At 40.7% G+C, this 22232-nt stretch overlaps 1 protein-coding gene across 4 annotated transcripts in view; it reads left to right on the top strand.

The window, feature by feature from the left end:
- The window catches only part of LOC146560353 (leucine-rich repeat and fibronectin type III domain-containing protein 1-like protein), a 423438-nt gene that overhangs the window by 210876 nt on the left and 190330 nt on the right, over window positions 1–22232 (top strand). For 3 of the 4 annotated variants that reach the window (XM_085244426.1, XM_085244425.1, XM_085244422.1), the window contains exon 4: window positions 34–222. The gene's annotated coding sequence lies outside the window, so the exon portion shown is untranslated. Of the gene's footprint in view, window positions 1–33; window positions 223–9689; window positions 9733–22232 lie in introns of all 4 variants that reach the window. The other variant, XM_085244424.1, reaches the window with a different exon arrangement.

The following is a 22232-nucleotide window of genomic DNA, read 5'->3' as shown; positions in this document are numbered from 1 at the left end:
AACTTCTTCTCTCCTTCTGATCTTTCTGTGCAGGCAAACTTGGCAGACTTTGACGGGCAGGTGGCTGAGCCAATGATAGACTTACAGGACTTTTAACGAGCGCCTGCTGGGTCCTCCAGTCCGATTTACGAGGGCGTGTGCACCACACGGATGAGCCCGTGAACCCGGATGAGCACCATCGCTGCGATAAACCCTGTAAGAAGAGGACGGCCCCCCTCCCTGGTAAAGAGTTAAGCTGCTGCTCAGTGTGACACTGCTGGCACTGACTGTGGTTGCCTTTAATTTAGTTTACATAATTACATTTAACTCTATTGTCTTAAAGTAATCCAGTCATATGAAACTGACAGCTACTCTACATCAGCACACACCTACAGGAAAAACACTCAGTTATATAAACTCTGTCCTTTTTTCTGACGACATGGAATGAAATGGTATGAAAACACGACCTACATGGTTTTGAATGAGGGTGGACATTTAAAATTCAGGACAGTGAGACGTTTCTGGAGGAGAGGCAGGCTGCAGATTTACATTATCTATAAAAATGTAAGTATTCCAACTTTTTTTCTTCTCATGCAGCTTTCTTTGTGATTAAAAAGAAGGACAGCTTTGTGTTTATTTCAGTCCCAGGTCAGAATCTCTGTATTCTCATCAATAAATTCATGCATTCTCAGAATTTGTACACAGCAAAATCTCCAGTGTTAAATTAACACTGGAGAGTGTCTATATGGGTCCACACCTCTGAGTGTTAAATACAACACTGTTGAGTGTTAAATTAACACTTTTGACAGTGTTATATGTTTAAAAGTAACCTAGTCAGTTTTGAAGATTAACAATGGCTAACACTGAGCAGTGCTGATTTTCTAACACTGGAAAATAACTCAAAATGTTAGAAATATTAGAAATTAGAAATAACACAAAAATGACCTCATATTGAACACCTCGGAGACGAAGGAAATGATAGTAGATTTGCAATGATTCAGGCCTCCCCGCCATCCTGTGAAAGTGGGGTGGACAAAGAGGTAGTAACAAAATATAAATATCTAGGCTTACACCTAGATAGCAAACTAGATTGGTCCTCAATACAGACAAGCTATGCTAAAAGGGGCACAGTTAGGTCAAGTTTATTTATATAGCACATTTCCAAACAGTCCACAGCTCCACAAAGTGCTTAACAATGCAAAATGCCTCTAAAGCAAATAAATGTAAAACAATGATGCAGTAAAATATAGAAAAAAATAAATAAGTCAATAAAAACAACTAAAAGAACAACTAAGGCTGTTAAAACCAAAATGTTAATGTTAAGTGTGTTGAATGCCAGACCATAAAAATGTGTCTTCAGTAACGATTTAAAATGTGTTTGTGCAGATGCAATATTTAGGGGAAGACTATTCCAAAGTCTGGGACCTGCCACAGAGAAGGCTCTGTCGCCACATGGAATGGATAACATTAGTTTTGAACTGGACCTCGTGGTTTTCTCTGGAGCACAAATAAATAGGAGCTCTGACCAGTAAGAAGGAGCTCAGCTGTTAAGTGCCTTTAAAACAAAAAGTAAGAGTTTAAATTGGATCCTGTAAGTTGCTTCTTTTTGTTAAGAAAACTGAGATTTCTTGTGCTGTTCTATGCTGCAGTCTGCTGGGGAGGAAGAATCAGAAACAAGGATGCAAGGAGACTGAACAAACTAGTAAGGAAAGCTGGCTCTGTAACTGGAGCCTGACTGGACACACTGGGGGAGGTGGCTGAAAGATGCACAATAAAGATGTTGGAAGCCATCCAGAACAGCTTTGGTGACCTACTTTATAACATCCTTACAGAACAAAAAAACAAAAAACCTACCTCTCCATTGCATAATGCAGAGATACAGAAAATCATTCGCACCCACAGCCATCAGGCTTTTCAAGTCTCATTCAAATAGCAGGTGAGCTAAGTCAGACATGAATTTCTCTCTGGGATCAATGAAGTTATTCTTATTCATATTTACATTGACAAACAGTGCAGTCCCTCCACATTTCTGTGAATCGGAAAACTCCTGAAACCAGGTGCAGTGTGAGTGTCTCTGACTATCGCCTCCAGAGCAATAATGATAATGAGGACGAGCTTTGTGAATTCATTAAAATTGAACCATGTGAGCAGAGCTGATGTTAACGCTCTCTGCACGTTAGCAACGTAAAATACTGGAGTGAGAGACTCAGTGATCCGTACTGTAGAAGCTGTACTGGAAGCAAAAGGTGCTCAACATGATGGCAATGAAACTGGCTGCATTTAAACCCTGCAAACCATCAGATTTTTTAAAGAACTCAGAACTTGATGGGCTTCACGCTCACACCTCCTACTGAGTTGCTGAGCAGTTTGCTTCTTTTGGATGTTGCAGAAAATCTGTTGGAAATATGTGATTGTGTCTGAGAGTCTAGTGTTTGTGGACATATGTTGTGTGCTAGGAATAAGAAACTACGATACTGGCATTTAAGCTGGAACTGTACTAATAACTCATATCTGCTTGTGGAAGAAAGAATAGCCCACAGAGAATAATAAAGAATAAAGTTATGGCTTGCTGGAGAGTTTAACTCTGAGACTGCTGTAGTAAAGCGTCTTCTATCCACTGCTACATTTGCATATTTCACTTTGTCGTATTCTAAAAATAATGGAGCCGAGCGTTGTTACTGATTTCAGTGCTGCAGAAGTCATTTGTTCACTTATTGTGTGCAGTTATTTTTGTGTTATTCCAATAAGGATTGATTTTAACTATGAAATGAAATGATAACAGGAGTTGCAAAGTCGTGCAATATTAACAGGATGAAAGGTTGAGTTACCGTTGCCGCTCTCGCTGTTTCCTTTTCAGCTGAAGTTTCTACCCACTAGAGAATGTGAAAATCAATGAAACGGTGCAGACACAAACCCGCTGTATGTTACCTTGACATCAAACATGACATCAGACAGTTTACTCCACTGGGTTAAAAAAGGAGGTAGATAAATGAGTTTTATGCACCGGATGACAGTCCTGCTTTCCTGCAAGATGCATTTAAAACGGTTTAAAAGACTCAAAAAAATAATCCAGTTCTTTTTTTAAAAGCAGAAAACAAGATTTAAAAGTCATTTTTAAAGGTTAACGCTCATCAATCTGTGGCAAGTTGCAATGAGTTCAGCAGCCCGAGGGTGACCGCACTGAAGGGAATTACACAAACTGGTAATAGAAGAAAACATTACAAAGAGTTCGCAATTAAAGTGCGTGTGTGTTTGTGCGAGAGCGTGGTGCAGAGAAACACTGACTTAGGGTAATGCAGCCTTAATAGCCACATTAGTTTCTTGCTCCGGCTGAATCGTTTGAAGCAACTTGGACAAGCAAATAGGTCCATTAGGTAGCTATAGATCTCATAACACACGCTGAAATGGGCCCCTGAGTACAGCAAACCTGCATTCACCTGCACACTTCACTTCTTCTGTTCTCACAAAATGCAAGATGCACAACAATGTGCAGATGCAGTTTGTCTCTCTGATTAATTAACACACACAAACACGCACACAGAGTCGCATCTTTTTTCCCACTGCCACTCCGCGTGTCATTGAAGGCTTTTCTATCACAACTAATTTGCTGCTGCCGCATTCACTGCTGCAGTGACAGGACTTTCCTAATGAGACAGAGTGCTCACAGTAATGGCAGGTGTGGACCTTGAATCAGAATTACAGTAATGAGATGAGCAGGCCTAATGGTCACAAGCAGAATAATAAGAAGTACAGACACAGGATGAGAGCAGCAATAATGAGAGTGAAGGCTGTGAGACGAGTCGGGAAAACAACAGAGCCACGGCAGGAGAAGGTGGCTGCTGTTGTTTTTGGGGACGTCATCTCAAGATTTTACACATCTGAAGGTTTCTTTACTGAATATTCAGCTCTGTCTGATTAAGTAACGTGAAAAAAAAGTTTTGAAGTTTAAGTTTAGTCATGAAAGCGTGGCCTACATACTGAAGAGGCTTCCCTCTCCACCTCTCACTTGTTTGTGCTGTTGAGTTCTGCTGTGTGACAAGATAACGGACTCATAAATAGTCATCATTAGCAGTGAAGCTTCCGTGTTTGAGCTGATACCTGCAGAGCAGTTTGCGCTCAGTTACCATGTGAATGCAACAGTTTGGCATTAGTGTGACAGCAAAAGTTTTTCTTAAATCATTACTATAGTTATTTCCCACCATTATGCAAATTCCCCTCGGTGCTGGAATGAGCTGCAGACTGCAGAATCCCTCATTAGCTTCATATGCTAGTCTCATCACGTGCTGTCTGACTAAACAGGTTTGTGAATGCGTGTTGCTGGTTACACATCCCTGAGGTTGTGGTCTTAATGGTCCAGTGTGTGGAAATGGGGCAGTGGCATTTAACTCGTTTTCGTTTATGGGCAGATGTATCCCAGTTTGGGCTCGGAACAGGAAACTCAACAATCTTTTGCCATTTTCAGTGCAAAATTTTAGCATTCTGTGCAACCCAATATTACAGCAAAGCATATAATAGACCCACTGGTCCATCATGTGGGTGTCATGCTTTACCTCCCATAAGCGTGAAATGTTTAAGTTGCAGCAGAGAGCTACAGTGAATTAAAACCAACAAGTCGTTATTGACCCTTTATGCCAGGTAAGGTTAAGCTAGATTGCTGATCTGTATTGGGGAATGTTTCTTTGAAAGCTAAGGAGCTTGGAAAGAAAAGCGTCTGGACTTCTTTAAGTTGCTTGAAGACGTTTCACCTCTCATCCGAGAAGCTTCTTCAGTTCTAAGGTCAAATGGTGGAGAGTCCCAGATTTAAACCCAGTGGGAGTTTCCCCCCAAAAGAGGGACAAAAGCTGGCTTTCTTTGAAAGCCCATTGCTGTTTTTATGTTGGCTTTGAATTATCGCCCTCTGCTGGTACTGCAAGGCACTTCAAGCCTAGGAGAGACTTCCACAAGATGGACCAGCAGGTCTGTTACGCGCTTTGCTGTGATACTGGGTTGACCTGCAATGTCCGCAACTGTTCGCCATGGTCAGGTGTTAACCTTGTCTAATCGCACTGTGGTATGACAAACCTTCAGGGGTTACATAAAGTAAAAGTCCAACCATTATACTGTTGTTTTATTCAGTTTTCACATACATCTGCGAGCCCAGGCTCAGAAATGAAAAACTGTAAAATCAAGAAAGCCCTAAATTTTCCATGTCGTGTAGAAGAATGGGGACTCGTCATGCTAGAATCCCACCAGAAGAAAATTTAAAGCTTTTAAACAGGTGCTAGAAATGTTTTATTTCAGCCTAAACTCGATCTTCTCCTAAACCAACCAACAGTTCGACTAAAGAGCACTGGTTTAAAAATACAGACTTTAAGAAAAAAGTGAGCAAAAAATGGTAAAGCTGAGTAAATGAGAATGAAACAAAGGCTACAGTGGCAATAACAACATTTGTTTGAACTTCCTGCCTTTAAAGATGCTGTTTAATGGTTTTAAAGGCCACTGTAGGTCACAACGTGTACTCAGCAGTGTCATCTGCACAATGTCACAAAAGTTTACACATTGCCCTTATTAATATTATTAACATGTAAGATTTATGAAGCTGTGCACAAGTTATAACATATTAATATTAAAAATGCATTAATGGAGGCGTAAGCGTGTTGACAAAGAGAAATACAATGAGTATGACAACAGAGCCTTGACATTTGTAAATGGCCTGCATTTGTATAGCGCTTTTCTAGTCCCTAAGGACCCCAAAGCGCTTCACACTACATTCAGTCATTCACCCATTCACACACACATTCACACACTGGCGATGGCAAGCTACATTGTAGCCACAGCTGCCCTGGGGCGCACTGACAGAGGCGTTTTCTGATGCGTCACAGAGGCTCAAAGATCAGAGAATTGTGTTTGAGACGAGAGGTTGTTCGTTTCTGCTAGTCATTACCATTGCTTGAGCCCAAGACCAAACTCTTGAACCTGCTCGGTGGCCAACAGGCTGCACTGCGGTTTTAGAGGAAGTCCTACAGATACGACTGTCTCATGGACAATTTAAATGGAACAGAGAAAAAGTAAAGTTGTTGAGATTTGTTTGCCCAAACTAGCATTTCTTGCTGATATGTTGGTTGCTATTAATTAAGCACTTGTATGATGTGTTGGTGTTGTCTGCACACCACACCAGGACAGTCATTAGGAAACCCACCAATTCGACCTGCGACTCAGACAGAGGTTGCAGTTTGAAATGCCCTCGCAGCAGAAAGAGCAGCTTTGGGAGTTTGGCTGTAATGGGCCTGTAACTACCACGGCCACAATTGCAATGATAAAGTGGTCACACTCAAACTTGAGGCTACTGCAGTCTCCGTAGAGCTGAAATTACTGAGGTCTGGTTATACAAGATTCATATCCCAATATACTTAATGATGATGCATGATATAAATCTCAGTATCCTCTGTGAAAAGAAAAGTTCAGAGGCTGCTGCGTCAGTTTTACGAAACATAGTTAAACCGTTGTCCATCTTTCTTTGTGCAGTTTAAAATGATTCCAGGTTCATAATTATGAGAACTGCTTCACTGGGTCAACTGTTTTCACTCATCTGGGGATATCTCAGCTTCTTTGCTGTGGAGTTGGATGCGGTTCTGGTCAAACGTCATCGTTTTCCATACATTGTCGTTATCACACCGCGGCCTGCGTATCACATTCATACATAAACAGTAATGGATGTGTCTGGAGTAATGTGGGGTTCATGTTGACCAAGAGTGCTTCGACTATAGCGATCTACCAATGAATAAAAAGCTGGTACTGCCCGCCGTGTTACGGACACAAACTGCAGCACGATGGATTTCAGGCAGATATCCTTCAATTAGGTGGAGGCCATGCAATAATTATATTCACATCTTCACTCCTTTACCTGTTAAGGAAGTGAAGCTTTTATACTCCAGACTCAGTTATATTAAAAAAATGCCATCTTATCAAACTCAGAATGAGTTATGAGAGAAGAGTGGAGAGCTACAAACGTGCAAAATTGTTAATATTTAAATGTTTTGATCATAATTCAGTATCAAAAGTCACGCCGTGCTTCCTTTGAATGCTGAATATTTCTTTGCAGTGATAAGCTTTTTTTAGCCTCCGTCCCCTCAGCTTTTCTATAAAATAATGCAAACAATTTATTTTATAGAAACTTTTAGTACATCACTGCTGCATCAAGGTACCTAAAGTCCAGCCATTCAGATGCTGTAAATATAAAGAAGACTGGGAAAAGGGCTGTCCGCTCCCTGGAGCTGTCTGGCCAAAGCTCCATGAATACTGAGCTTGCGAAGAGTTTCAGGCAAATGCCATAAATATACCCATAAATGTAAACATACTGTTGCTGCTGTTGAACTTTGAAAACACTTTTGGAAGCAGAATAGCTCTTAATGTGTGTGGCGCTCCCTCTTCCCTTCGCTGTAAACTCAAGGTCAACAGACATATTACAGTCCTGACAGGAGCGGTGGACTCAGCCAAGGGACCGAGGACACATCCGGCTGCCGACAGGCTGCTTGGCCTTACTGGCTCCCTCTCTGTGTCGCTTTATAACTTTATTGATCTGGACAAAGCAGTGGAGCAGACAGGCCTATTACAGTGCACCCTGTATACCGCTGTGTTTCTTTCATGGTCATTCAGTGGAAGAGGTGCAGCAACGCCTCTACAGTGATGGGCACAGAGGAGCAAAATGAGGTTTTATTCTCAACAAAATTATATGTATATTGAGAAATAATGCAGAAAAAATCTAATCTAGCAGAGAAGAAGTAATCACAGTGCTATAGTTTCTGGATTCTGTCATTTGAGGGCTGAGCGTTAGCGTTTTGGATGCCATTGTTAGTGTGTGGAGTCAGAGTGAGCTCATAAGCTTATATTAGAAAGCTTGGTTAACACGCTGCATTCAGAAACACATTCCTGCTAATAAGTGCTCAGTAACACACTGATAAAATGCTGCAAAATCACCAAAGATGAAGCATAACGTTTGTGTTTGTACAATTAACCACAGGACAAGCCAAATTATTTATTAGCTTTTATTAAATTTGGTTAAAAAAAATCAGCGGTCGACTCAGATGGAGCTGAGATCTAGCAGGTAGCCTTTGGCTCAAGCTGCCTGTATCAATCAAAGAAGCCACGCCCCTGACAACCAGTATCCTGGTGGATGAGATACAAAAACAAACAGTTCATGTGAAAATGTAAAATATCCATAAAGGTGTTTTTTTTTTTAGATGTACCTCTCAACATTTATCTCTTCTGTAAAGCTGGCCAGTTTAAAACACCTTTTAAATGTGTGCTCGTTACTTCTGTTTCACCTCTGATATTTGAATCAGTAATCCGACACGCTGGCACTTCTAAATGTGAGCACAATTAACATTAAAGTCCCTGCTCTTTTCTGACTTGTCATATTATTTAATGTCAGCAGCTTCAAGGCTTTGGCTGTGCATTTCCTGCTGGCTGTGCAAAAAAAAACTTTGGCTACGAGTTGGACTGTCAAACAAAGCTACGGTTTGTCAATTATAATGGTGCTTCTTCAGCAATAACACACATCCACTTTTGATGATAGAGTAGCAAATAAAATGCCTCGAATGGGCTCTACCTCTCCTCCGCACATCACCCCACCCCCACCCACAACCCTTCATCTTCTCCGGAGGTGTTGTTAGCAAAGAGCAGGCGCGCAGGAGGCTGAGTGAGCATCCACATTTTACAGCCGTGTGAGAACTTTGAAGAATTCCTGATGCTCTTGCACAGCAAGACTGTGAACCCAAAATGTTGCACAAATGATGTTATGATGATGGAGTTTATTTCTAAAGGCACAAGGCTCATTGGTGTTATTATTCAATAGTTGTGCTGAGTCAGCAGTTGTTTTAGTTTTGTTTGGGGAAATCAGGGGAATATGTGCTTACGGATGCTGTTATTATTTTAGCCCTTCAGACCCCCACAGGCAATCGAGGATTTAAGACTAGATACTATTTTAGTCCAACATTTCAAAGTAGACGTCTGGTGCAACAACATCTGGATGGATGGACAGAAGACACTTTTAAGAACTCCAGTTCCATAGATCTGTATGTAGTTGAATTTAGGTGACCAGAACTGACGGTAGTTCAAATCTTAATTCCAGAGGCTGTTCCTCTGTCCTCCACAGTGTGGGCATCATATCTTCCCTGCAGAGTGACTTGGGGCATTGCCTGGAGTTCATGGTTTATGCTGGAGTTCCATGTGAACTCCAAGTGAACCAAAATGCGTCACGTAAGAATGTTCAGTCATTCGTTTGCCAGGAAGAAGGTGTTCTGCACTATTGGAGAACATGAAGAATTTATGTTCATTTCACAGCTAGTATGTAGCCCGTATAGATTTTTGCACATCTGTAGTACCTCGTTGAATCCCAAAATACAAAGCATATGTTTTTAGCTAAAACTTGGAATGTACCCCTGGTGTTGGTTCAGATGGAGGTTGGATCACATTCCCATCATTCCCATCAACCACTCTGGAGTTCATTTGGAACTGCACTGAGACCTTGTTTTGGTCTGTACCCGAGTGCGATCACTGTGTGCACCAGAGAACCACACCAAGGGGAAAATGAGCCAGAGTTCAGTTAAAAAAAAACAACTAGCAGTTAAGAAAACACAATGAGCACTTTGAATACATTTCTGATAGCTGCTGCTGCTTTCTTCTGCGATGTTTTGTGGCTTTGACTTGTTTTGTTTGTGTTTTTTGTTTAGCTGGCTCTGTTTAAGGTTTCACTCCAGTTCCACACCAAACTGGGTAAGCTATAACTGGCTTGACGTTGTGCCACAAAACCAGAAACGGTCAAACCCAAACTCCATTTCTTGTTCAGCTTCACGTTTCTGTGTTAGTTTCATCACTTTCATCAGTTTGTTCATTCTATTCGTAAACCTATGTTACATTTCAGAGTGTGTCGGCCTTCTCTGTGTCTGTGTCAAGTTTTCATGTTCTTCTTGTGCATCCATGAATTTCCTTCAGGTACCCCGCTCTGCCCAGAGACCAAAGGCATGTATGTTAGGTTTGTTAGTGATTCATTGCCAAAGCAAGAAACCCTTCACTACCTTTTAGGTACTTCTGAACCTAAAGACGAAACCTCTCAGGAGAAAATATACTGGATGGGGCAACAAGATGTAAGGCACCATCAGTACAAAGAGATCCCGGCATGCTCGCTGGGCGGGACTTTTTTCACAAATCCGAATGCCCATTTTTCGATTATTATATTTCTGTAACATCGCAGGTTCGTCATACCTATCTCGATACTTCATCCATTAGTTTGTGCTCTATTTTTAGTATTTATTTAACATTTTCATGTTTTTATTTCTGTGTTTCATTTTCAATATCTGCCTTCTAATTTCTGTTTCTTATTTGCATGCAATTGTTTTGTCTCACTGCGGTATCAGTCCCATAAAACATCACACTCTTATTATTTCAAAGCATTTCTTCACAATGGCTGATTTATTGCGGAGGTATCAGAGCTGCTCAAACAGTGGATAAGCTTTGTGTAGCTTCTGTTTGGTTCCCACCTCCTCGTTGTTTAGTTTGTTAGAGATAATCATGTTTATTTCAAGGTTTTTTCACACTGTTCTCAATTAAAAAGAGTCTCAGTTTCTCAGTGTGGTTAATATTTTCTTTATCTTTCACTCAAAGCATTCATTGTCAAATATGAATTCGTGGCAGCAGAGATGATAATTCTACACTGTTTTCAATTCACAAGGTTAATTATAGAGATGGCACGATACCACTTTTTTATGTCCGATACCGATACCAATATCATAAATTTGGATATCTGCCGATACCGATATGAATCCGATATAGTGTTTTTTAATCAACAAAACTGTTTTTTAAAATATCTTGCTGCATTTTGCAACTCTGCAAGTTCATACTCAAGTTTAAAACAACAACTACACTAAAGCTATTCTGTTATACCTGTATACAAAAAAAATATTTCATAGTTCAGCAATACTGATCAATCTAATAAACTTAGACCTACACCATCCTCCCTATTCTGGTATTTTAAAGAGTACTTAGCGTAAATATTAAGCAACCTAACTAATAGGGTTCCAACTCCCAGCAACAAAAATAAATAAATAAAAAATAGGGAACCACCCCTCACGCTCCACCTCATGATGCTTAATCGACATAATCAACCTTAATTTGATGCAGTGTGAAAAAAAATGCACAGAAATCAATTATTTTTCAAGAAATATTAAATAGATTCAACATCTTTCTTCAACAAAATTGCAGACTGCACAGATGGTACCTTCCCAAAGGAAAAAGTACTATAGCTTACTAGGGTATATATATTAGACTTAATAGTTACTATATACAGTAATTGACTTCTATTCATTTTACATCAAATTAAAACTTTGGGTGTCAGATAATTATTTATTAAAAGCTCGACATTTTAAATGAGAATAAGAAAGAAAAGTATGTCTTTGTGCCCCCTTTTCCCTGTTCATGCCCTATCGGCCCCCCTGGCTAAACTTTGCTAGATCCGCCCCTGCACAGTTACCAGCGTCAGCTACGTAGAAAAAGATCCTGGTGTAGAAAGTAATATTAAATAAATTCTAACAACAGCTTATCAAGCTTAAACGTGCTGCTGTTGTTCAGCCGCTGGTTTCCTCTTTCTGGTGCAAAGTGGGCCAAAAACAAACAAGAGACACGGACTCGCGACAGAAAAGCCGATCAGCTGATCATTAAGCAGTTTCACGATTGAAGTAGCAGCAGGAGAGGCAGTCGCTTGTTAAGCTTAACGTGGGAATGCTTTACAAACATTCAGAGATGGACTTACACACTTGCTTTACTTCTCTCGGGGATAACTTTGTCGGAGATGAAATGCCAGGTTGCTAGCGAAGCTCCACATGCTATCCAGACCACTGACAGGTCCGGCATGCCACAGCTGCTCTATCACGTGATGCATACTGCTCCGACGTGCTAACGTTCTGAGGTGAGTTACGGCGTGTTGCAAGTTTTGTGAGGTGCTTTCGTGATATTTAATGGATCGGATTACATTTTTTATTTTTCTCCGATATCCGATCCAGTAATTTAGGTCAGTATCGGACCGATACCGATACGTAATATCGGATCGGTCCATCTCTAGTTAATTATTCCTGATTAAAGAGAGTTCAGCTAAGCTGTCTCAGAGGCAGACACTGGTAACACTGGTGAGACCACCGGTGAAAAAAAAGGGGAAAAGAAAAGAGTGGAAAGCTGTTTATGAAAGGTGTTTCTTAGGCGGGAAACCCTTGCAACTCAAAAGGTGCTGTTCTGGTGAGCCCCAAAGGGCTTTCTGAGCCTCCTGCATGGAGTATTTCTCTGCAATCACAAACTCTGTGTAAACAATCTTGGTATCAAAATAAAGCTAACAGATTTCATCAGAGGTTTAAATACTGCAGCAGTTGTTACTGTGTCAAAGTTACTGAGGCTAGAACACAGATAGTCAGTAATCAACATTTAAACATCATCTGTGCCAAGATTTATGATTCCATGGTGGTCTTCTTTTGTGGCTGGTTCACTGGATTTTGGTCGGAGCGTGTTGAAACTTGGAGTTTGGGGATCTGTGAGAGCCCAGCTAGCTAACCAGGCTTTGGTTCCCTTTTTACATGAAGTCGGGAGAGTTCGTGGCTCCGTTGTGTGTGTTTAGAAGACTTTTGCACAATTACGTAACTGCTCTTTTAATCATTGCTTGTTCTCACTGTGTTTGGTTGTTGTAGAAATGGTTTATATGAGCGTTTAGATTCTAAGGTTTCTGTGGATACCCCACATGTCAATATTTGCGTAAAAAACTTCATGCCACGGAGGGTTGCATACCTCTCAAGAGGTTTGACTAGTATTAAAATGATGCCTGCAAGCCACTCTGCAACCCAATTCCAGCTCTAAGTTTCCATTTAGTTTCTGTGTCTTTTATTAAACTTAACTGGAGAAGTTGTTTCTTTTCTGCCAGGTTTACATTTCCTTAAGGTCTATTTTCTGTTCTATTCAGTTTTCTCTCTGTGCACCCAGTGAGTAGGTGAAATTATTTTGGTTCACCACTGAAACACCAACTGAGCTCTGGTCGTCTTACACTATATAAACATGACAGGTTTTATAGTTAGCTTCTCAGCTAATTCGTTCACGCAACTAGAATCTGTGGTCGTCTTAGCATCCCTGGATTTGCACGCTGCAATGAAAGCTCAGAGAAATTTGGTTCTAATGTGGGATCTCAGTCCTAATCTTACGAATTAGTGAGGATAACTTAATAATGGCAAAAATCTTAACCTAGTTTTGTGGCTGTCTCCCACTGTTTGTCGACTCTGCTGCAGCGGGATGTGTGCTGTAAATGTCAGAGCAATTTTTCATTCTTCATCTGTGCCAAAATGAATTCCTGAGGCCTGACTGTTTGGCAGTAACAGCAGCCTGATCTGCTGCTTGGCTTTGCTTTTGTGTGCTAATGCCCCCCTGAGGAGCCCCAGCAGGTCTGTGTGTGGTGGCTCAGTGAATGTGAATGTCATGGTAATTTTACACTTTATCCCTAAAAGGATGGAGTTATATACTTCGCCTATCTATATCTGCTGAGATTTCATCAGACAGTGGTTCATCTGTGCACATTTCTTTTGTACGTCCTGACCAGAAGAATGTGATCTGGCTTTTTTCAGTTATTCTTCCTGAGAGAGAATTTCTACATCTGTCCTACTCTAAGACACTCAGGAGAATCTCACATGGATTGTACCACATGCTGGTTGTATATTGATAAAAACATTTAATATTTTGGTTTGAATAATGTAACTTGATAAAAATATAATCCAGACTCAGAGTCAGAAGTGTCAGCATGTTTTAAACTAAACAAGTTGCATGAAAATGAAGCCGATGTGGATAAAACTGGAGTTCCTCTGGATGCCACCTGAGGCTGGCTTCAAAAGTGAGTTGTCCCCACAGCCCTGTTAAAATGCCTCAAACTTTAATGCATTAAAACGTATTTATATGTTTTGGTGTATTGATGGTCAGGCTTTAAGTTATGAAACAGTCCAGAAAGAAATCCAGTGCCAAACACAGCAGGCAGGATAAAAGTTCACTAAATCTTCAGTCCAGCTCATATATGATCATGTAATGAAAACAACGGGAATACAACGAAACAGAACTTGAAGAAAGACTTAAAACAGTTTAAAGACGAGTGTCAGGGAGAGCAGTGGAGAATATGAATCCTGTAATTAAGTGTACAGACTGTTCTCATCCATGCTGTGTGTCTCAGTTAGGCCCACATCACTCAACCAAGCAAAGCCATCTTTACAAAATCTGTAGAAATAGGAATTGAATGTGTTACGTTGCTCTGAAAGGGTCCAGGCGATTAGGAAAAGTAACAAAAAGTGTCTGGGTCAGAAAAACGAGACAGAGAGGCAAAATGGTTAAATTAAAGAGTTTTATTAAAGTTTCTATTAATAACTCAACTAAAAGAGACGGACAAGCTGCTATCACCATTTAAAGAAACAAAACAAAACAAGCGTTGGTCAGTAAACTGAAAAGTAACTAAAAAGGATTCGTTGCCAAACACTCGCCCACACAGGCCCTAACCCAGCCAGGGCCGTGACAAATGTAACAAATCTCCAAATGTAACAAATCTCCAAATGTAACAAATCTCCAAATGTAAATGCAAATCTTTTAAGCAATATGCTTTCTCGACATCTGCTGATGACACAGGAAACCTCCAAAACCCCCTTGTTGCCCCTGAACGAGTTTTGAGTTCTGCTTGTAATGATGCTTATATTTGAATATGTGAAGTCCGAGTACTGGCCAGTGAACCCTCTGATGTCTAAATTATAATTCCTGAGAAGTAGCCATCACCCTAACCCCTAATTTCCTACATTTTGGAGAAAATTAAATGCTAAATGAGCAGTGACAGGGCTCTGTAAGTTGTTGCTAAACCCTCCTTTAGTTACACTGCAGTGGGCCTGGGCTGCTGGAGGCTTCCCCAGTGAGGTGAAATGAACGCAATTACTGAAAAAATGTTTATTTGGAAAAAAGCGATTAGTTGTAATTTGTCAACAGTCAGCAGAAATTTAAAATGATTTAAAAGCTGATAAATCTCCAAACATTGATTGTGTTCATCTGGACGTAGCGTTTTCAGTGGGAGGAACATTTCCTCACTCATCCAGAGGACTTCTTCACCCTCAGCTACCTGCAGCTTCAACCATCCTTTTTAAAACAAAACGTTTGCACAATGACTGAAACTAGCACCACTGACAAACAATGTGCTGCGAGGTCACTTCCTTTATCATTAACCATCAACTAATTTGGGGGTTTTCTTACCTGGATGATTGAGCATGCATCAAGACAAAAGCTGCAGCGGTTAAATCCAAGCAGGGCTGGGCTACATGAACAGTCTGCGTGGAGCGTAGAGAGGAATCCATTTTCTGAAACGTAATCTCAAGCTGCCAACACTTTAGCTTTTTATTGGCATTTTCTAATTTATCTGCACTCATGGGAAGCCTTGGCACAGATATCAACTGCATGTTATCAGGATAACCGTACGTTTCACTAGAGGCCAAGAAAGAAAAAAGGTTCCTCTTGATAACTGATGGATTCCAGATAGTTGAAGATAGTTGATAGATTATCTATTATCCACAGCTGCTTTGATACTGATTAATAACTTCTGCAAAATGTATTAAATTGGGGCAGTCAGAGTCTGATATGCAGTCTTCAGTTTCAGAATGCCTGTGATGTAAGGAGCCTCACTTCACTGTTTGCTGTCATTAAATCACCATAAAGCATGCAGGAACTCTTTGAGGCACTCTTCGTATTAGCTCTTCGTATTAGCTGATGGTTGAAATGTCCCCTAAAGATGTGCATGTTTGTAAAACTAAAACAATTGTTGGTGGTCACAATGTTATCACCATTTTGTCAGTAAGCACACTTCACCTGTTGGTGGGTGTTTTTCACTCACTGGTTGCTCTTTTTTCCCTCGTGCGCAGCTTCACAGCATGTTTGAGCTTCCAGTGGCTCTTATTTGTTTTCCAAGCTTTTTGGTTTCAGATTCGGACACCACATTTATTTGTTAAAAAGCTCCAGTCGCATTTTCACGTTTGCATTCTGCACTTCACAAACCTCACTCCTACTCACTTTCCTCAGTTCGCTCCTGTGTGCAGTGGTTCTTGATGAATGAGAGGCGTTTTCCAACTGTTGAGCTTAAGACTGCTTCACTGTGCTGAACACTGATATGAGGTCGCGGGTGTGAGCTCGTGGTGGCTTTACACTTTGGTGGTCGTACAGTGACAGGGATAATTTGCCACAGTGGGATCTGATTTCCACAGTGATCACAGAAAATATTGTTGGACAGCTTAATTAGTTTCATTCAGCTTCACGCTGATAACATTCCAGAGGTTTGCTAATTCAAATGAGGGTCAGATTTTCTCATTTTCATTTTTTTCTGTTCTTTTTTTTCCTGTATGAAACCAGAAAAACAAGCGAAAGAAATGGAATGAAAGTGTGTGAGGGCGACAGATGAGAGTCGTCTTGATTTTAAACAGTAAACTGAAGGAAATTCAACACCAGCCACAGACAATGGGATATCAGTGTCCGTTTAACAAATAGGCTTTACAAGTATATGCTGCTCAATGCAAGAGGGGAATTAAATATAGTAAGTCACCTTGATAAAGAAAAGAAGAACATAGTATGTCACCCTGGACAGGTTAATATCCCACTGAGCGCGTGCAGCAGAGCTGTGGCATATATAACGTTGCCCAAATGAAATTATCTCAGGAAGTGTGCTGATCGATGTAAAGCCTATTTTACAGATATGTGTTTGTGTCACTTTGCGTAAGATTACAGCCTTAGCGAGGATGCTTGTGTGCGGTGCTCCAGAAAACCAAAGGCATGCAGCTCAGTGCGGATGAATCTGCAGGGAGCCCTTCACTTTCGAGCTGTTGTGCTTCAGACTCGAGCAAAGCACAGAAAGTGGCTTCAACTGACTTTTTATTTTAGCACCACAAGCAAAAGCAGCCCACAGAGCTGTTGTTTGTGACATCGCCCCCTGATGACAGTAAACGGCTACAGCATGTGAATGACAGCCTGCACAGCCATCCATAGGATCTGTGTGGGACCAACCCCAAAGCATGAAAAAGCCATGAAATCTGCACAAATCCCTTTGCTTTACTTCCAAAGGCGTCTACAGGAGCCTTTGGACTAAGACCACCAGGTACCGGAACAGCTTCTTCCCCACAGCTGTCAGACTCCTGAACTCTGCCTCCTGACGTCTGACCCACGTTAACACATGGACTGAACATACACACACACACACACAATGGACAACTGTACCCTCAAACACACAATAATAACATGGACTGAACCACCACTCACAACCACTAGCACTTTATATAGCCTCTGTAGAAACTATCTACACCCTCACTTATCTTAACTGCACTACTGTATAGCTCTGTGTAAATAATCATTCTGTACATTCGATAATTTTTAATCCTACAACTGTTTACAACTTGCATAGTTCCCATTTCTGTATAGCTGTATATCTCAGATTTCTGTAAAGTTATTTATTTCATATTCTGTATAGTTTTTCATATTTATATCCTGTTCATAGCCTGTACATAGCTTGTACTCACTACAGCCTGTACATACCTATAGTTATAGAATATTCACAACATACTTCATACCGTGTACATTATAACATACCATAATAGACCCATTTCTGTAATATACAAATTCAAATTCAAATTCAAATTTTATTTGTCACACACGCACAACCATACACAGTATGACATGGGGGTGAAATGCTTGTAGCTGTACAATGCCCGACCATTAAATGACAGAAGAAAAGTTTTACAATATTTACAATTTACTACAAAGATTTACAAATTAACTTAGGAATTTACAGTAAAGAATGTGCAAATAGCAGAAGAGATTATAAAGATAAGGATTATAAATTATAGGAATTATAGAATTATAGGAAATGTGTGGTGGTGCGTGTGGTGACGTGTGTGAGAGTCCAGTCTTATAGTGACGTGTTTGGGAGAGTCCAGTCCTACACCTGGTTCAGGCCCCGAATAGCCTGGGGGAAGAAGCTCCTCTTCATTCTCTCTGTTTTGGCCTTAAGGGAGCGGAAGCGCTTCCCAGACCTCAACAGTGAGAAGAGTCCATTGTTGGGATGGGAGAGGTCCATCATAATCTTCCTAGCTTTGGACTTGCACCGCTTGGTGTAGATGGACAGCAGGTCAGGGAGCTCTGATTGAATGATGCGTTCATACTCACATATCTATATTATTGCTAATATATATTGTAATATATCTATATCACTAAAGCACTTCTGGATGGATGCAAACTGCATTTCGTTGCCCTGTACCTGTGCATGTGCAATGACAATAAAGTTGAATTCTATTCTAATTCTATTCCACACCAGGTTTCTCTGAAACTGAAGCCTGTCTCGTTCTAACAAAATTCTCAAATAAAAATCTTGCCAATTACCTTTTTTTCTCTTCTCATTTATCTTCCACATCCTTGTTCCAGAGAGCTAACTGACCTGTTTCAAACCTCAAAGCTTTATCACCCTTTTTTTTAAAAACATTTCTCCAGTGCAAAGCTGATTTTAGCCACTGGTAACTGTAAATGCCATCTTATATGCAGGTAATCTATTATGAACCCACAGGGCCTTTATCAGCAAATAGCAGTCCTATAAATACACATGTGAAATATATAAAACCATGAAACATAACTGCGCCATCCTTCAAATGTTGCTTTGTTTTTGTTTGTTTTAATTGATTTTTATTTTTGTAATTTTCCCTTTCAAACTCTTGCTTCAAGTATCGAGACTCTTGCTCTGAATCAAACTCAAGTAAAGACCTTTAGTGGGATTTGAGCTCTAATCTCGTAGTCTAGTTTGCAGAGTTTAATTAAATGTGGATCTGAAGTAAATCTTTGTGCGTCTTCCCGCTGCTGACTCAAAAACACTGAGCTCCTGCTCTCAGCCACAGCTGACGATGCACAGTCAGCTCTGCGCCGTGTCGCAGTGGATCTAAGGGCAAAGGGATATTGTGCTTTGGTGGACACAAAAAGATGGGTCATTTGTTAAAGTTGGAGTCCCAGTCTTATCGAGCCACGGGCAACATCTTTAATTTGTACCGCTGAGCAGTGTTTTCAGCAGCAGATAACAGAACAGTCTTGTGTCATGAAATTTCTTACGTGATGTAGGTCTTGTCCAGAATGCTACTTCTTTTACAAATTTAGTGCTGAAACTCATTATTTCAATACAATTAGATGTCCTGTTATGCTTCACTTGTTTTCTTCCATATGTAGTGTACACTGCTGGTGGATACTGATATTAAATCTGGCCAAAGGTTTCCAAAAGTGACATCAGTGTATGTAAAAAAAAATGTGTGTTATGTCAGAAGGGATTTCCTTATATAGTCGTCAGGCATACTGAGACTCCACCCACTGGCTGTTTAACCCTTCACACTGTTAGGTGCAGTTAATTTGGGGTTAAAAGTGAAAGGAGCTATAAGTGCTTTTTTGACAGGATGAACCGATTTGATCAAATCCTAATTGTGCAGACGGATGTGTAAAGAAGCTGTTCTCGTTTGGGCTTTAAAGAAAAGTGTACATGACTTGTAAATCCAAATCCACTGGTATTACGGCCTTTACGAGCAGCGGCACGCTGACTCAGACAGGCTCAGACACACACCAGCACTCAGAGTTCTGGATGAACATCCAGGGTTTTGGAAGTGAGGCAAACATTGACATATAGCAAATGGTGAGCTAACTGTGTTGCGGCACTGAGAGGCTGTCTGGATTTCACACTGTGTGGTCTGGCAAGTCTGTTACATGTCTGACTGACGAGGATGTATTGCAAGGTTTGCCAGCCAATGCAAACCCGGGAGCAGCTCATTTTCTTTTCCCCCTTCACCTCTGAGCACACCTCATTAAAGGGAGGATGTGAGCAGTGCGTTTCTTCACAGGGGATGCACTTGGATCTGCCGCTTACAAACTAAGGCTTAATGAAGAATTTCAATCCACTGTATCATTCTTTTGCTGGCCTCAGATACAAAGTGAAAAGGTAACATAGAAGTCTCTGTGTGACTGGAGTTTAAATCAGCTGCAGTGGCGGGTTTTCCAAGACTTCCGGTGTAGCCTTGATATCCAGCGGGTGGATCGCAATTCAAGGCCCACTCATTGTTTACAAATGTACTTAAGAAGCGTAGTATATAAAAAGGCTTCCAAAACTGATGATGCATTTCAGTAAATGTGTTTCCTCCTTGCATGCATATGTAGCTTAGATACGATTGCCTATCTGTGTATTCTAAATCCTGATGGTTTTAGTGTGTGAGCAGCTGAGGTTAGTGGCGTTTGCTGACTGCACTGTCTCGTTGGGAGCATGGAGGGCAGTGAAGTGACGCTGACCCAATCAGGCCCTAATTTAAGCGAGGCGCCCTCAGCCTCCAGCCAAAGGCCAAACTCACCTCGAGCTCAGAGTAACAGGAAGAACATCGCCAGTGTTGGACAAAGAAGAATTTAGAACAGAGTAATGGAGATGATATAAATGATGACTTGGGTCATATTTTGATGCGATCATAGCAGACAATATCTGGTCAGAGAGTAAGTAAGTTATTGTAAGTACAAGTAAGTGGTAATTTATTTATTTATTCATTTTTACCTTTAGCTTAGTGGTTAAACAGTGAGTTATTCTTTTTTCACTTCCATACACTCACAGGGAGGCACTGGGGACAGTTTGGGGTCCAGTATCTTTCCCGAACAGCGCACTGGATGAATTGTTGGAACCACTGACATTCCAGAGAGGGCTGTCTAAACATTTGACTTATCATCAAATGTTTAGACAGCCCTCTCTTCCTGAGCAACAATATCAATAATCACTTCCTTACCTGCAGATTCTATAGATATTCACTTATCTTCAGATAGAGACTACCATAGTTGTATCACTGAAATAATCAGCTGTTTGCTATCCTAAATAGTATCACATACTAGTACTCGTATGTACGAGGTTGTCATACCAAGTGCAGATGTGTGCTTGGTCCTCTTCACTCCTTCAGATAAACGAATGAGGCAGGAGCTCAAAGCAGCAGAAAACAGAAGGAGAGTGCTGCTGCCTGTTGATTTGATTTAATGTAACGGTGTTTGCAGAGAGGCTTGTTTGTCTCCTCTGCTGAACTTTTGTTTCGCTGGGCGTGCGCGTATGTTGGTGAAGGTCTCAGCTGTGTGTGGGGACGGCGCGGTGAAGGAAACATAACAACAGACTGTGTAAGGAAGCAGAGCTGTGATCCAAAGAAAAGGAAAAATCCAAAAGATCTGAGCGCAGATGAGATGACTTTACATTGTTGTTGGTGTTTGTTTACTGTATGGTCACCAGTAGCTGCAGGATCAATCATTCACTCATTTATATGTATGAGGTTCTCATGCTGGTATTGCCTGGTGAATGGTTCACACTCGTACCAGTAGCACTGGGACTAGTGGCGATGCTACTGTTTTCTTTCTGACACTTGGACTGTAAAGATTCTCCAACCTGATGTAAACTGCAGTGTTTATTGTATTTCACTGGTAGAAGAAAAGTTTCAAAGCTTTTAATCTGATGTTGTGCTTATGACAGTGCAGTTCTGGAATCTTACACATACTATCATCCACCCCGACCTCTTTCATGCATTTTTCTCTCCCAATGAAACATCAGTTCGACTGAAACTGAAGTCTCTATTCATGATTTATCTCGAGTCTTTTATCACGCGGTTGAAGTGGTGTCTGATTTTTGTTTCACTTAAAATCTCCTTGAAATAAATGGCAAACAACAGGATGATTTAGATCACTTAACAAGAGCCAAACTGCAAGTCAGGGAGAGCTTTCAAACTATAATCTGCTGATGTAGTCATCCACAAGCTCTCTACTTCACATAACGGCGGCATTGTTTTCAATACTGGCATCAAAAGAAAGCGATGGAGAATGAACTTAACTACTATTTGACTGAAATTCCAACTTATTTCTAGTGAATTTGGCGTTACAGCATTTTAAACCAGTTTATTTATTTATTTTTACCATCTTGTCTGCCATGCTCCTCGCTTGGTGACTAACTGCAGTTTCTGTTTTACATATGCAGCAGGATATAAATTAGCATAATTACGTGTAAAGGTTGCTTTAACTCGACACTGTGAAAATCACTTGGACAACATTAATGGTGAGATAGACTTAAATGTAGGCCCCACACATCACAGGAGCAAAGCCAGCAGCACCACGCATGTTTATTGGTTTGTTCATTGAAATTTCTTTCATTCCTTCCTGTGCGC

The sequence above is a fragment of the Mchenga conophoros genome, linkage group LG14, assembly GCF_057382185.1.
Source record: "Mchenga conophoros isolate Kocher_MC1m ecotype Shallow Benthic linkage group LG14, M_conophoros_male_GT1.1, whole genome shotgun sequence".
Taxonomy (NCBI): Eukaryota; Metazoa; Chordata; class Actinopteri; order Cichliformes; family Cichlidae; genus Mchenga; species Mchenga conophoros.
The sequence above is the reverse complement of the archived record's forward strand: the minus strand, read 5'-3'. Positions and strand labels throughout refer to the sequence as shown.